General features: G+C 34.1%; 1 long non-coding RNA gene across 1 annotated transcript in view; it reads right to left on the bottom strand.

Annotated features, from left to right (window-relative positions):
- The window catches only part of LOC138110845 (uncharacterized), a 32,006-nt gene that overhangs the window by 3,566 nt on the left and 10,665 nt on the right, over positions 1 to 17,775 (bottom strand). Inside the window, exon 2 of the long non-coding RNA XR_011151107.1 lies at positions 7,200 to 7,325. This is a non-coding gene — a long non-coding RNA (uncharacterized lncRNA). The remainder of the gene's footprint in view (positions 1 to 7,199; positions 7,326 to 17,775) is intronic.

Below are 17,775 nucleotides of genomic sequence, written 5' to 3' on the forward strand. Positions count from 1 at the left end.
TATGACAGCTGTGATCTCTGCTGATTACCTCTGGTGTGGGACCCAGTACAGCACCAGTAATTGGGAAGAACTCCAATGTGGCTTTGCATGAGAAAAAAAAAAAAACAAACCTCAATACTCATGCTCTGATGTCAGATGATCTTTCAGGTTTGGCAGGGAGGGAGAGGGATGTAGAAATCAGAAAAAGACAGAAAGTATAAGACTCTCTTTTAGCGTTATCATTTCCCTAAATAGCATTCCAGATAAAAATGAGCTCTGTTTAAATACGGCAGCATGCCCCTGACTGAAAATGTAAATGCTTTGAATAAGAGTTTTTGAGGTTTCTCTCTACTGTGTAACCAACTGCTGATTCCTCCTCACCTCCTTCCTTCATTTGACGTTCCTTCTGCATGCACTATGGTGAGCTGCTGTGCTGTTGTCTGATGTAGAGCTGCTGGAAAAGTAGTAACATATTTTTTCCCTTTAAATTTTTTAATGTTCTCACTGACTTAAAGATCTATTTTAAGTAGAATCAACTGTTACAATAAGTGTTTTAAATATACTTGAATGTATTGGCTTTTATTAAGTATTATTTTAACCTCTTGGAGCACTAAACCTGTCATATTTTCATAACAGATCAATTAAGTGTGCAGCCAGTATCTAAATAAAAAATAGTTGTGCTTTTCAAACCCATTCTTTTTATAACTTGCATATATGCGTTCTCTCCAGATGTAGCTCACCAGCATGAAGCATGAACATTACATTAATGCATAAACAGGGAGAAAAAATATTAAAAAGCCTTTGACTTTTAAATGGTGCTAAAAAAATTTGATGTCAGAACACCAAATTACATTTCAGGTTGTTTTTTTACCAGATCTCTGGTTTCCATATACCCTTTTTATATTTCTTGTTACATACATTATAAGTCTAATTCTAGATAATTTTTTTACTTGTCTCTCTGATACTCAGTTAAAATAGTTACTACAGTATTTATGTTCCAGTATTATCAATTCAATATTAGTAATTGCTCCATCCATAAAATAATATGGCCTGTTTTCAGAGTAGTAAAACTAATCTATGTAGTGGGAATGTATTTTTATATAAGTATGTATGAGTAAGCCTAAGAAACCATCACTTGGCTTTCCTCCTTGGGTTTTGTTCCTCTTCTACTTTATCCTGGCACAGTGTTCCTTAATAGGCTTATTTTCCTTATGGAAAATGGTACCTCTGAAAAATAACTTCTCCTTCTACCTGAAGAGGGACCTAATTCACCCTCTAGATAGATCACAGCAAGGCACAAACAAAAATAATGCAAATGCAATTTTATGAAAGCAAATGACATGAAGTAAAATTAATATATTCAAGAGATAATCTATTTGTTGATATTTTCTAAATCAATTTTTTCTTAATGCAACATTTTGATTATTTTTAATATTTTTGGACAAGTAAAATTATTATTACCCACTGGAATTTCCCAGCAGCTGGACAATTACTCTCATTTTCAGGACACATTACATCTAGACAGCCTACATTTCCATAAGCACTATGAGAAGCAAGGTATCAATGACTCTCTAAATATTTGTCTTTAAAAAAATTTCCTAACAGGCTTGTATTAATATTATTACAGCAAATCGAGGATAACTGCTGCTAATGAGCAAGATCTTAAGGTGGAGTAAGTCAACAGAGTTCTGTTAAAATGAATGGCACTATGCCAACTTACACTAATTATGCACTCATTAAAGTTAGAAGTAATATATAAAATGGCATATCTTAAAAACAAACTTTCAGTAAATCAGTTTAAATTGATTTACATATCCTAGTGAAAATAAGAGCTAGTGTCATCTTTTAGAGTAAGTCTTTCCATGCAAGATTGTTTATCCTTTGCCTCCAGTACTAATGACCCTTCATTTAATAAATCAATGTCTCTTTGAATCTTATTCATGTATGTGAACAAACAATTATTTATTTACATGGGACTGTGCTCCAAGAGTGACCTATTCTTGAATGTTTTCTCTGTTTTTGCAAAGGTTACAAAATATATTACAGTAGTTGCTTTCTCACCTCCCAATTAAAGACAATGATATTTTTTTTCTAAAACTGAATTAGCAGTCTTGATAAGTCATAAAACACACTTCACATTGAGATCCCATTTCATTGTCAGTTGCCAAATAATAGAAGATATTTTCTACCTGAGAATGAAAGCACCAGTGATCCAATTGCTTCTCTCTGACAGACCACATTTGTTTACCGGACTGCAATATAGGTGTGAATATTACTTTATGTACAGGTCATGAATCCTTTACCTGAAGTCTTGACAGATTTCAAAGGAGAAGGAATGTTGTCTAATGAAAACACAAAAACTTCAAGAAGAATGTTGGTCACTCATTTTTGAGCTTTGAAGGAAGATGATTGTGCCTGAGTAAAGGGAGCTGCACCATTTTAATGATAATGCAGTCAAAGATAGACTGATAGGAAAACTAATCACAGGAAAACACCTATTAAAAAAAAACAGCTCAAAAAAAATCAGGCCAGGTTTAGTGAGTAGATAAATAAGGCAAGGGAAAGGAAAACCAGTATTTAAAGGAACTGATGTTTTAATTTTTTTCCCCTTTTCCTGTGACTGATGAAAAGAGAATATCTGATTAATTGAAAAAAGGCAAATCCCAAAATAAATATAGTTTTTTCTCTTGTAATACATAAATGGCAGACTTCACTACGTCATCATATAATCTGAGCTTCAAATTTAGAAAAATTTAAAGAATGTTTGTCTATTTTCTACATAAAATGGTAGTCTGAATAAATGGAAAGAGATAAAGATCAAATTTTAAATGTGTGTGAGAGAGGTGAGAGAAAGAGAAAGAGGAAGAAGATACGAGGAGTTTGACATCAGTAGTATTCCAGTGAAAAAATCTTTTCAACACATTGACCCAAATTGTCTCAAATTAGGCTGTTTCTCCAGCCAGGGTAGATATTACTGAAGCTCATCTCAGGATTTTTACTAAACAGTCCTGATGATTTCTCTTTTAGTGCAAGAACCTGCCAGTGAAATTAAGAAGCAAAGCAATAAAACGTATTTTTGGCATAGTATATAAACCACCAAAGGAACCCGGTGCTATAGTACTCAGCAGTGGCAACATTCACTAGGAAAGGTGCAGAAAACATTTGCAAAAAAGTTGAGACAAATCCTGAATTTTGAGTGAAGTTGTGTGTTAAGTAACACGACTTTTTGGTGGTTGTTGTTGAAAATATATATGTGCCTGTCAAGTCTTTAAAACAAGACTTTCTACTTCTTGTTTGCACGTTGCTTCTTACCAGGACCCTTGTCTCTTAACCCAACAGAAATAATAGCAGAAAGTAGTTTGCCAGTTTCTGTCATATGTGATCCGGCTTTAGAAAATGATGAGTAAAATTTTAAAGGTGAAGTGTGCTTCAAAAATACCACTCTCATGGTATTTACATACCATACTGTGGTATGTAAAGTAATAATTAACAGAAAAGTTCAAGGAGGAGCTTCTGATAAAATGGTTCATGATTCCTGTGTAGGGAAGGAGTTCCCAAACAGGAAAAAACAAGAGGCCTACTAAGCTAGTAAGCTTTGCAGACAATGAGTACCTCCTTGGAAAGAAAAATAAGGCAGTATCAGTCTTGGACTCCCTAAGTGCAGACATTTCCGATGTGCACTTTAAATGCTTTACAATGCTTGCGAACCATTTAATAAGTGGAGATTATTTATTTTTCTCTGTCATATATAATGTCCATGACTGCAGACAGGGTTTTGAACTAGGTAGGTAGTTATGCATGAAGGAAGGAATTTCTGAAGTGCATCTGTCCCTGGGGCAGAGTGCAAGGATGTTTTAAACACAAATTGACTGTGAAAAACAAGAGATAGGAAATAAAACATAGGAAATATGGATTGTGGCACTGAAACCACAAATGCTGTTCGGCTATTCTTCTCTGCTTGACATGCCAGAGGTTTGAACAATTGTCCACACTAAAATTAAACTGAGACAATGGAATGAATATTGCTGCATAATAAACATATTATTTTATATTTCCCATGCTAAATCTATTAATGCTATTCCCCAGTCCCTCTTCATCTATGTCCCCATTTCCTCAGCAGTACATTTTTCACTTGCTGATGTGTTCTACATTTCACAGTGAGCAGGATGTGAATGAAATACACATCTGATATGGAAGGGCTGCTATCTATATATATAATTTGCTCCCCACAAAGCCATGGATCTGAACAGCCACAAATATTCATTAAAATTAATGTAAATTTAACAGATCAACACAAAGTTAGTGTCCACCATCTCTAGTTACCACCTCATTTCTGGACATAGACCTGACTCCTTCCAGGATCGCATTTCTGTAGTTGAGCACAAACACTTGAATTTTCTTTTGTGTCTGTGATCTGAGAAAAATGTTCCTATGATCCACTTTGGAATTTGATTCTTGGCACTTCTTTTCCAAGAACTACCTAATCCTCACCTGAATACTATTTGCAGGAGTAGGAAACCTGCTTGCCCGCAGCTGACCTTTAATAAAGGAATAAATACCATCCTTCCATACTCATTCTGTCCAAACAATCCTTCGTTAGTTAACATACTTTATAAATTAAGTTCAGAAATCGAATGTAACCCCAAATGCCACCTTTTAGGAATTTCTAAAAGACATCCAATATTCAAGCTATTTTTTGCTTATCTGTTTGAAATATCCACATATGGGTCAGACTCTCAGTTTACCAGACTTTATCAAATGAAGCTACACCTATTTGCACTCAGGTCCTAGCCCAGTGAAACTCTGAAAATTCATTTTTCCAGCTTTCTATTATTATATAGTCTACATTCAGTTGAAAAGTAGCAGGATTTATTTCTGGGCATAATTAAGAACAACTGTACTCAGAGTAGGCTAACAACAGTTACCCCATTTTATCCTACAACTTACTGGGCAAGCTGTCATATTTTCGTAGGCACCTTGACACTTGCATGAAACATTTTAATCTTCTGCCAGACCTTGCAGCAATGGATCAAGGACATTATATGTTCCGTATTAGGCTGCATGGCATTAATGACTAAAGGAGATTCTTTTATTAAACTCAGTAAAGGACATACATGCAGTAAATCAGAAGGCTAGGTTTTCACATAATTTTCTGTAATGCACTGGAATCCTGAATGTTGGCAAGAGGTATCTTTGTCTCATTCTGATTACATATCTGAAAGTTTGTAGTCCATTTCTATACACTTCTGTTAAATTGTAGCTTTCATGCTTTGTTCCATTTTAGCTTTCCTAAAGAATAAGAAAAAAATTAGAAACAACCAAGAGTAGAGCATAAAGAATGAGTAAGATGATGAGAAAGCAGGCTTATGACTAAAGAAAACAACTAAAAAAGAACTGAAGTTGGGCTTGTGCCATCTAAACAAATAACGGTGGGTATATGATAACCTTAGATAAATAACAACCATGGATATATGATTACCTTGTGTAAGCATTTGAAGAGTAGCAACACAAAAGGCAAAGAACAATTGCTTATCCTGTTGAGCCTGACTGCAATGAAAAATATTCAATTTTATCTGAAAAAGTCACTAAAGATCTTGGAGTTTTTATTTTAAATACCATAAGGTTTCTATTTAATTGGAAATACACTAAATTTAGTGTATTCATAATGTCTGATAATAATGGATAGACTTTTATAAGACAGGATATCAACATTTGTTTTGATAAAAGATAGTCTATCATGATAAATGGCATATTCTTTTTATAGATTCCCTGTCATATCTAATTCTTCTTTATATAAAGAAAAACAAAATTGCAAAGAAAACCTCTTTAGCAAAAGGATGTAAAAAGAATAATAGTTTTGTTTAAAATGTTTCTGATTCATAAATTCAAATATTAATTTTGAAGCCGTATGGGCAAACAGTCATGTTTTGGAATGAAAATGCATGTTTTGGAATGTTAAAGGTTTTTTTGCACCACAGAGCATAAACATGTACTTGGTTAACCTCAGTAAATTCAAACTTAAAACAGGAATAAACTTATTTACCAGTGTGGTAGTTTTGACTAGTAATAATCATCTACAAGGCACTTCTTTAGAACAGCCCAAATTCTTACATAAAGAGCAACCATGTAAGATTTCAAACCTTTAAGAGATGCCTATAAACAATCTTCTGCATTTATATTATTGAGTCTGCTTGGGCATGACATGACAGCTGTCCAAGCAACACAGAACTTCTGCAGAAACCAGAGAGTACTTTGGAAAACACAGTAAACTAGGAAACACTTAGAATAATAGATAAATACACACCCACAAAAATGAATATGCAGAAAAGGATGGCCAGTATTACTGTATTAGATTAATATGGGAATCAGCAAGTTATAATTGCAGATATTTTAGGTCCAAAGCCATCAAGTTGTACAGGTATGTTATAAATAAAAATAACAACCCACTGGACTTGCAGCTGTTCAGAATATCATCAGTGCTGTAACAGTCTCAGCTGTGATGTAGGTCCATTTGTGAAATTTGTACACTGGAACCCTTACAAAGAGAATTTATAATCTGAAATCTAAATCTGTTTCATACTTGTACTCTGTCAAGTCCAATTGACTTTTCAGAAGGTAGAAATCTTTACAGTCAGCAAAAATAAGATTGGATCGCAACAACTTGAGATATTTTCTCTGTCGAGTCTCCTTTTCTGTCTTCTAGGAAGGCAAGGAAGGAAAGAAAGCATTCATATTCTACTTCTTTTTAATAGCTTGGACTATTACCATTAGACAATTTTCACTGTCAGGAGAAATATAATACGTAGTCATCTCTGAAATGTGGCTAATAGAAATAGAGTATGCTACAAGAACTCTCTTTGTTGGGAATACTTACTTCAACGTGAGTGTTATTTTGCACATGTTATTGCTGAGGAAGCTGATTCAGGAGCATGGTTTGTTTCATAGCTGATGACAAAAAAATCAATATAATCCATAAATAAATAAAACTACAACACCATTAGACAATTGTTCTCTGTTTTTCAGTCTCAAACACTTTCAAATCTATTTTCTTCATGCACTTACATGAATAAAACCTTTGAATGTGGGACCATGTGAGACCTCAACCTTATTTCTCTGCTTATAAAACCTTTTTTTATCAATAATTCTCTTTTAAGATCTTCTCAGAGTCAAAATCTAATTGAAAACTTGTGAGACGCAAAAAGGTCACATTGTATAGTAACCTCTTGAAAGAGTTGTCCTTCTCCTGTGAAAACAAGAAATTATGTATGTAATTCCTACTGTTTCTTCTTGGTGAGCCAAATAACATATGCATTTCCATGCCACTTGTAGAAATCTTTCTTCCAAAGCTGTGCATAAAGAAAACCAGATAAACAAGAGAGAAAATTAGTAACTGACATGGTAAAAATGAAATTCAGTTACTGCAAAATAGCTTTGGTGGTCCAAAGCTGAATATACCTGTTGAAAAAAACTTAAATGGATATGTACTACAAAAGAATGGTCAAAAAGGAAGGAAAATTATTTCACCTGTTTTTTATAGAAGTTGACATTTAGAAAAAGCCTGAATCATCTCTTCAAGGAGCTCTTTTCTAGGTTTTCAAGGATTTCATTTTTTGGTCTGATGGTCTATTTTATTTTGGTGATTTTTAAAAGGCTACCTTAAACTAACAACTTTTGAGGAGAGTTGTTTATGTTTGCTACAAATCAGTCATGGAAATACACAGAAAACACAAATTAATCTTTCTAATAAAGCAATGAGGATACATGCTTAACTGAACAGTGATTATTTTGCAATGTGGTTAAAATTGGAAGTCCTAAATAGTTTGTCTTTTTTACATTACCCTAAGAGTCTACTATTAAAGGCAGTAGGTGGGGTAATCCAAGAGGGATTTTTGAAAAAGCCACCCCCATTTGTGAGTTGAAGCAAATATTTTTCTAGAACTATATTTCTAAATCTGTCATCATCAAGGTGTCTTTCTTTGGAATCAAACAACACTCAGAGGACGTTTGTATTACCTTAGGTATTTTTAGGAGTTCACCTAAGGAGTCTGTAAGTAGGATAATAAGAAAATATGGTGCAATTCTCTTCAAGACCAATACATTAAAACTATTTTCCTATTAATAACATTCTGTATAGTTCTGACAAGCTTGGGACTCTCAGCTTCCTCCATTAAAAATATTTCCTTATCTTCACCTACAGCATTAAGAAGATAGGCTCTCCCACCCTAATTAACACCTCTGGGCATGCCTACGCTGGTCTGCTGACATGATCGCATTCTGCTCTCCATTCCAAACTATTCTTCTACTGCAAGTTACTGTAATTACTATAGTACTGAAGTGTTGTAGTAGTGCTGGAGATGGGCTAACACAAATATTTAGCCTGGTCTTAGAAAGGGAGTATCCCTGTATATATGACATTGAGCTAACTGCAAAATATCATTTAGATATGCTGTAAATGCTATCTCACCACACAGGAAGCATGGCACAAATATCATCAGCGAAGACTACTTAGAAATGCACTCAAAATGTGACTTCTGAGTAAGAGAGTACTTCATTCGAAACTAGCATAGCAAAATTTAAATTTAAAGCAGGTTTTTACTAGTGCTATTTCACCTCAGTGAGTATACAATCCAGTGATTCCAGTGTACTGCCAAGCTCTGTAATTAATTTTCAGTCTTTCTGAAGTCCAAATCCTATTGACTTCTAGAAGAAATTTTGACGTAATAAAATTAGTAATTAGACCACAGAAGACTCCTGACTAATAGAATTTTGTGCGTCTTTCATAAGAAAGATGGGAACATTTGAAAAATTAATGCTAATTAACAAAATTCTTTCAAATAATTTGAGAATCATGGATATTACAACTTTTCATGTACTATATCTCTTCATCTGCATGGTGGAAAGGGAATAACCAAAGAGAAGGACACACTTGGTCTCATTTGATTCCTATCCCCATCTCAACACAGATTCTTACAGTGTACCTTTTTTTTTTTTTCTATTTCTTTGCTAAAAATTCAGTCAGTCTGTCTAAAGTGAAACATGGAACGTGCATTGCAAAAACAGAGCAGGTAACCACGTCTGTATGCTACTCTTCCTTCATAGTTGATTGTTCTCCACAGCTCACATTTAACTTGATAAGCCTTACGTATGCTGATGGTTGGTCTGCCAGTGATAGGATACACACAGTATGAAAGCCTGTTATTATCTATACAACATAGATAATGCCAGAGGAATCTCTTTAAACTGTTTTCTGTGGGTTTTCCCATCATTTCCCTGAATTCATTTACCTCACAGAAGTGCAATAAGTAAATCCTACACAGAAACTGTTGATAAAGTATTTATGAGAAGAAGGAATGTATTCCTTCTTTATGAAAGCTGGGGAAGAAGGCCTGATTATGCATCAAAATGAGTTGTGGCAAAGCATTTAGGAATAGGCTTGGAAAAGAGCTGCAAATGTCAGATCAAGATCAAGTCACTTGGAATCCTTATGAAGAACACACAGAAATTCAGCAGGTATTATGCCAGCCTCTAAGATTAAATGAAAGCCACAACCCCCTGAATTTTAGGCACAGCATATCATGGCCTTATATTGAGGCTGGATTTCACCTTTCCCAATCCTCTTGTAAGTGCAGCTGCATAAGGTGTGAATAACCAGTCTTTATGTGTTGCTCATTAATTTCACCCCCAAGGAATATCTTTTATAAAGTTGAACACAGTATCAAAAATTATTGTAGTGCAAAATTTGCTTTTATTGCTATGCTAGCCAGTTCTAAGAAGTAATTTCAATCAGTAAGAGCCAGGAAATCATGAGTTCATCTCAGTTCTGACAGTGACTCCTTGTGTGAATTCTAGTATGTCATTCAAATGCTGGTTTTCCAAAGGGACCTCTTAGTTTGGGCACTTTTAATCTTGGGTACCTACTTTCTAAAATTTACCATGAATCCTGTTTTCATTGAAGTTCCTAGAACTTTTCTGTTCATAGGGGTCAAAATTTCACCCCTATGATTTTTGTTTAAGAATGCTGGATTCCCAGTCTCTACACACTTCCTCTTGTCATCAGTTTAGAATGTCTACTACCAGGCCCTTTCTGCAGTTCAGCATTTTATTAACATTTCCATTACAGGGTGAGCAGTTACAAATGAAGCCAGCTCTTGTTTTCAGGTACAGTAATGAAGACAAACATTAAACCCAGTAGCTGGGAAAGCACCAAAAAGCAAGCCAAAATTATGTTTAAGGCAGGGGTTTGACTCTTTCCTCATGAGGATTCATGCTTCTATCTAAATATTTGTGGAAGCCTTACAGACATTTATTGCTATTAGCAAAAATAGCTGAGCTACTGTCATGGATCACAACAGAACTATGGAATATTCTTTTTATTTTATACACATAGCTAAGACCTGAGTTCAAAAACACAGATTATTTTTTTTATACACCCCTCTGTGTGTTTAACTGTCAGGCACTACCTATGATTATATCAGGCTATTACAAGTTTTAATGCAATGGCACAGGAAAAGGAATATGAAATATGATTTCTTTTTCTTAAGCTTGTATACAGAACTGCAGCTTCAGATCTCTGTCTTTGTATTTCTGGCTTCCTAGCCCATCCAGAAAATTTCTTGAATCCCCACTAGAAATGACAATTCAGACTTTATGTCCCAGGTGATTTGCTGAATAATTACAATCTCTGCACACCAAATCCACTCAGTTCAACCTTTTAGCTGTGTTTGGTTTTTTTCAAACCAAATGCTGAATGCTAAATTTTGAACCCAAAAATATATTTCTGTTATGTGTTTATAAACTATTCACTTGAGAACTAAAGAAAAGGGCATCAAATATGCACCGATCTAGTGTACTGAGTTTTTAGTTTCTCAGTGTAATGTATACTTTGGCAGAAGTGAAAATTCATTTGGTGCCTCCAGCCAGCAATGATCGTGCCTCTCTGCCAGCTGCAAATCATTCTGACATAATTCAGAGGTTCTGTTTTGCAGCCTTGAATGAACACAACCTTGGAGCAGGGGCAAGGTAGATCAAGAGGTTTTGTGTGGTGCTGTGTGGTCTTGCATAAAATTCTCCTGCACTGTGTCTGGTTTCACTGCTGACACCAGACCCTTCACAGGCAAGGAAGTGTTAGATTCTAGAAATGACTCAGGCACCTGAATACCATAGCTGAGGTTCCTCTACTCTAAGCACCTTGAAAGGGTATTTACTCCCTTCCTCAGACTCAGGTAGGTGTTCTTGAACAAGAATCATTCAAGACAAACATGAGAGTTTAAGTATTTCATTCAATAAAATTGTCAAAATTGCCTAAAAATTCAAGCTATAAAGATGAAACACAAATAAATAAAGTGGTACAACTAAGAAGTTACTTACATGGTGTCTTTGAATTGAGCATAAATATCAGGGGTATTATTTGATTATTCTAGTTCTACTGATGTTCTTCAGAAGCCCTGATGTGGCAAGAACACACCAGCAATCGCCAAGACTTGACATGGTTTTATTTAAATTCACTAGTTTTATTCTTATCTGCTCTCTTTATACTTAATTTTGCACTCTACATTTTCTTCACATTCCAGTATGCACACATAATGCAACTTTGAATTTCTTTATGAAATTGTGCTTTCTATACAAATTAAGCAATCAAGCAAAGAAAATAACTAGTTGGCCTCACAGAATACTGTTTTGATTTATGCTGGTCATAAAATATCAATCATAATTTTAAAGTAATTTCATAGAAATGTCATTATAATCACCTTTTAGGAAAGCTGATTCACAGTGATGGAATAATGCACAAAAAGACAATAAAACTGTTGTCTATTTGCTTGAAAAGTGATAAAAAACTTTGACAGTCTCTCTATAATTTCTTTGATTATTTTCTTCATATAAAGAACAGCAGAAAGAAAACTGCACAAATAAATAGACGACTATGGGAACTTAAAAAATCAAGGCACTAGTAGGACAAGACCATTCCCTTCTCTCCCCACACTACCTTCCACACAAATGAAACAACCTACAAGACACATCTTGTAGGTTACCAAAAGAAATAGGTTTGCTTTCCAAAAATCCCAAATTGCTTCAGCCTTGTCTCACTAAAATGTATAGTAAATCCTTCTTCTGAATACTTTTTGTCAAGTTTTGAAGAATCAGTAAACAGGCTAGATTTTTTTTTCTTTTAATCTCTGCAAAAGATAAACATCCCAAAGACATACAGTAAGTCCCACCTGCATCTTCTTATCCAAAATAAGCTTTAAAATTAATCTTAAAAAACCTGCCTTATTGGCTGCATTTCTCAGTGATTGTGTGCTCTGTTTGGATGCAGTTTTAAGAATAAAAAAGTTTCAGAGATTATGATCTCACTTCTGAACTACAGTCCGGTTAAGGGATAAAGAATTAAACATATGCTCCTTGTCTCTTTATACATCTTTTCAATATCCATGTTTCTCATGTTATTTTCAGTAATTTGTGGTATTGGTTAAAATAATACCATCACTAACTGTAGCAAGAAAAAATGGATTGAAAATCTTTCTGAAATCTATTAGGCATTGTATTTCTTCATTGTTTAGCCTAGTGTCCTGTGTGACAATAATGAGGTACTAAAAAGTAACCAGATTATTATGGAGGTATTTTTTACACCATTTAACGCCTAACTGTGTGTTAAATCCATACAATATTTTCAACAGGTTTTGGAACCCAATATATTTTAACACTTCAATTTTTTTCATTTGATTCATAGTAATTCTATCCTATGGAGCTGTATCACAAACTAAATCTGCTGATAGAATCACCCAGGGCAGATTCAAAAATTCATAGGACATAAATGATCCCATAATGATGAGTTGAGTGTACAAGGAAATCTGTCAAAATGTATGTGCTTAGGAGACATTATTTTTTAATGAGTGTAATAACTAATTAATGAATATCTGTTGCCTTTGGCTCTGGTGGAAATAGGAATAATAAGTACAGTGTGAAAGAAAAATAAGAAAAAAAAGGCCATACAAAAATAAGGAGAAGTTATTAAAAAAGAATCCAAAACATATTTATTCATCCTATAACTTCACCAAGTGAAACAGTAAATGTGTTTCAAGCTAGATTTTCTCAATAAGGTATTTTTATCAGAAAATATAAAAGTACATGACTGAAGTTACTGTATTCTCTTTCAGACACTTCCAGCTCAATTACACCAAGCTATTTTCTTGGGGTTTTTTTAAGTGTCACAGTGTCAGACTTGGACTAAAATATTTCTTGATTTGTTCTGTGACTTAGGTCACAGTCAAACTGAAATGTTTCACAACTGACGTTTACTCATTATTTTGATTTCAAGTAAATTAGAATAAATAGTGCTTTATTTTGTAAAAAAAATGCATATGAATTTTGAGATATGGAATGAATTATAGCGTGGCAGATATTTCCATGTACTGGGGCTGCCAGAACAAAAGTAAAAAAGCTTTTTTGAGTCAGTGTATTGAACATGAACAACGTACAATGGCAACAAAACCACAATGGCAACTTTTTGGCTTGAACATGTGATGCTAAGAACATAGAAAGAAGAAAACAAACAACATACATGGAATATTGTTTTTATAGCCATTATCTTTAGATACCATTGAAATATTAACTTGGTGTCAATGGTAGTATTCATTTTACCACTATAGACTGACTTCTAGAGAGGCCTTAGTAAGCAAGAAAAATGATGGAATCAATAAAGTTTTCTAGTTTTACTACAGTCTTATGAATTAAAATTGGTTTTCTTGTGGAAAAATATTCAGATTTAATGAAAGTAATAATGTCAAAAACTTTTTATTTAAATAAGTAGGAAGTACTATTTAGCTTACAAGATACAAGAAATATGCAGATTTCTTGCATATAATAGTCTCCTTTATGACATTATGGATTGCTTGGGTTTTTCCTATCTCCTTGTATGCCTGTAGAGAGATCAAAATTCAAGATTAAGCAGCAAGCATTTGATTTTTGTTTGAGACCCACTGGGGCCCCTAACTGGCTGTGAGAAAAGAGCAGGCAGCATGGGCTTAAATTCTGTCTCATCATTCTCTTGATTTCAAAGTGTGTGTTTTGGTTCTTTAAATTGGAAAAAAAATAAGAAGTTATAATAATATCTACATTTAAAACAACCAGCATAACCATTCAGGTTTGAGTATTTAGTGATATTGTGCTGATATGCTCCCTGAGAGTTATGTACCTGCATCTCCTTAGGAAGGTCACTCTCAGCAAGTGCAGAGAATTCAATGATCTGGTTACCCTTTTAAAGTGCTGCTCAGTATCTTTCATGTGTGAAAGAAAATATGTGTTCTTCCATGAACTTAAGCTATTTACCTATAGTTACCCAATCATGGTTGCTGTTGCCGTGGATGAAATTTGGATGGTGAAATCTCAGCAGAATCTATGATCTATATTTTTCCAGCCATATTATTGCTTCCTTCATACAGCATAGTAGAGGTAGGCACTAATGAACAGTGATACTATATGAAGGTTTTTGTGAATGTTTCCAAGATCCAAAACTTGTTAGGTTGTTTTGACAAACTTATTCTAAAGGATTTCTTGTATAAACACCACTAGTCTCAGGCAAGATAGAAATTTGACAAGTCTCCTTCCCAGATGTGTTAACATTTATCCTGTGATAGGGAGCAATTGATGGGTTTCACTTTGTTGCCTGTGGGAGCAGGAAACTAGATTCAGTAATACAAGAGATCTTTTCCAATACAATATTTCTTTCAACTGGAACCTGGAAGTACAGAATTTTATTTTAAAAATCTCTCAGATGGCAGTGAAGGTTAAAGAGATGTAAAAGATCACTTGCTCACTTTATCTATTAGGATAGTACTGCTCTTTTGAATATTCTGCTTTGTATGTTGTTCAGTGCAGTTTTAAATATCTCAAATGTCAGAGGTTCCATCACCTCTCTTAAAGGATTAATTTTCAGGAAAATAGGTTTTATGATAGGGTGTCTTTCTGGCTACATCCATGCCTTTTATCAATACAGTAGCCATAGGTAACCTCTGTCTAGGCTAGGGAACTATTCAGAATAAAAGCAACCCTTCACTGAAAATTAGTAGCTGAGAGACACAAAAAACTAGTCATAGAACAGCAAGGGTCTCAAGAGAGGTGTCTGATCTTAAGAAAATGAAAAAGTTCTCTAGATTTACCTGAACTAAAAATTTTTGCTGATTGTGGGGGACTGAGTGCAATGACCTGCCTGATTCTTCTACTCATAACACATTTGTGCAATGTCAGAGTGCTTAACTCCAGCATTCATAATGGTTTGTGTTCTTGATTGATGCCAATACCTAATGTCTCTGTGTCTGCACAATCCTGCATTTCTGAGCAGTCATGGATTGTCACCTCTCCTGCTGGTTGATCCATCTCAGTCAGAAACAGTCTGAAACCATACACTTATCCACTCAAAGGTGTCACTTCTTCCTAGGCTTTGTTCCCTTCACTCCTATATGGTTTTCCAATCTGCTTTGACTATTTTCACAGTGAATATTAACAGGTCCCCAAAGACATCACTTAAAAATTGTAGGTGAGTCTTTTCACTTTCCATGAAAAAGCTATCCTGAACTGTTATGTCAATGGTGCTCTTTTCATACAGTTTCAAAACACTAAAACACTCTTCCCATGAGTTTTCCATGCAAAGATGCTGAATTGTGATACAATGTGATTATTACAAATGTCCTAACTACTGTGAAAATATAGATAGTAAATCTGAAGAGCTGGAAACATCTAAATGGAGTTGAATATTGCCTTGAACATTTTAACTGTCTGCAAATATTTTTAATTAAAGTAGAAGTGACCTTAACTGTCAAAACATGGATGCTTTCAAATTATTTTTTAAAACAATTTGTCTAATAATATAAAAACAGCTTTCATACGCCTACCTTTGTTTGCCTCACTATTTTAAGACCTTATAATAGTAAATCCATTTTCCCTGGAATTACTGTAAAATTATACAGTAACCTTATCTACAGTTCTTAAAGTATTTTACACTTCAGTGATCTAGGTCTCTCAACATCTTTTGAGTCATATATAAATATCAAGATCACAGTTTCAACAGATGGAGAAGCTGAGAGGCTGAAAAATCACTTAAACCTGTTCTCCAGATTCAGTTCAGAATAATATTCACAATATGTCTAAATCATATAGAGGTGCCCTTGGATCACTGCACCTCTCAAGTAAGTGAGGTGCACAAATGGAAATAGTATATCTGTTATGCTTCTGGGGCTGGAGCTATCATTTCCAGGCTTTGCACTCTGTTTTGTCCACATCCTTGTTAGGTGTCTGTAATATTGCTCTACACTATAGCAGTGTGGCTTGGCCCTCAGATAGGCCGAGTATTTCTTGTTCTAAGTTCTACTTATGTACCAGGGACAGAATGCCATGGTGAAAAAAGGTACTTATCTGAGTACTTCTCTTTAACAATAAGCCAATGAAACAATTTTTTTTTTTCATTTATTTACACTCCAATGGATCTGGATAAAATTTTCTCTACTGACACTTTTACAATATCAAATTTTTATCGTTTTTTCTTCTTATTTTTTTTTACAGAAAATGACATTTTTTAGCATCTTTGCTACGGCATTTCTTTGTTAAGAACTAATTAAGGACATGCTAAAGACACCTCATTGTCAGCAAAATTCATTTGCAGCAATATAGAAAAGTAGTCTAGCAGTACAGGGATAAATATGCTTCATACAGCACATTTTCCTGAGCAGTCATCTGCATAATATTATACAATTAGATATGGATATGTAGGTATTGCAGTGGTTATATTCAAGTCAGTGTAGAATTTTTAAGTGCTGCTGACCTTGTTTTATAATATTATGTTCATTTCATAACAAGATGATGACAAATTTCAGAAGTGTTTTTGTGTGAACTTGAAAAATCAGTGTAATAAAAAGGAAAGCATACACATACACAAAGCAAAAAAGTTACTCAAAGATTTTATGGAAATATATAGCTCAAATAATATTTAAACTAATTAGAAGGGGGAAGGTTATCACAGTCAAGGAGATTCAGCTCCTGCTTAAAACATGTATATAATCTAAAATTCCTCTTTGTAACTATGTATAAACTAGATTTCTAAACTTATGCTACAGTCATGTAGGTTTATAACTTAACTTATAGCTGCTTAATGCCATTTCAGAAGCCCCTGTTTCAGCATTTCCAGAAAAGTGGATGACTGAAAGTTCAGTTGGTGTAGAAAAAATCAGTGCAGTCTACAGGATATAGGTTTGCCTGAAACCATCATGTTTTCCTATGCTATAGGAGGGTCTTAAATAAGTGCTCTGATTTTTATGATGGGAAGAAAAATTATTTACAGCTTTTGAGGTCTTATTCCTTTATGGAAATGTGAATTGTGTGCAAAAGAAAAAAAGAATTAAAATCTCCCACAACCAAGCTGGATAGTTCTCCACATTCATATTCATTTAGGGGAAAAAAAAAAAAAAAGTTAATTTCTATACATTTCAATCAGAAAGTAAAAATCAAGGTGCTCTCTATCAGTATCAAAGAAATAAGCATCTATAAAGTGTAAGTAAAGCTCAATAAAAAAAGACTAATTATGCCCTTAGCTGATGTTTCTTTTACTGAGGATGACTTCACACTGATGTACCTTAAACCATATTAGAAAACACTTTAACAAGTTTCTACTCTGATTAATTTTTTTTATGAAGTGCAAATGAAAATAAATTGTGTAATAATATTGTCCTCCTTATCACTTGAGAAGTAACAGATAACATTTTTATTTAAATTAGTCTCATCTGAGATCTTGTCTTTTTCACATTTACT

Source organism: Aphelocoma coerulescens, chromosome 5 (genome assembly GCF_041296385.1).
Source record: "Aphelocoma coerulescens isolate FSJ_1873_10779 chromosome 5, UR_Acoe_1.0, whole genome shotgun sequence".
Taxonomy (NCBI): domain Eukaryota; kingdom Metazoa; phylum Chordata; class Aves; order Passeriformes; family Corvidae; genus Aphelocoma; species Aphelocoma coerulescens.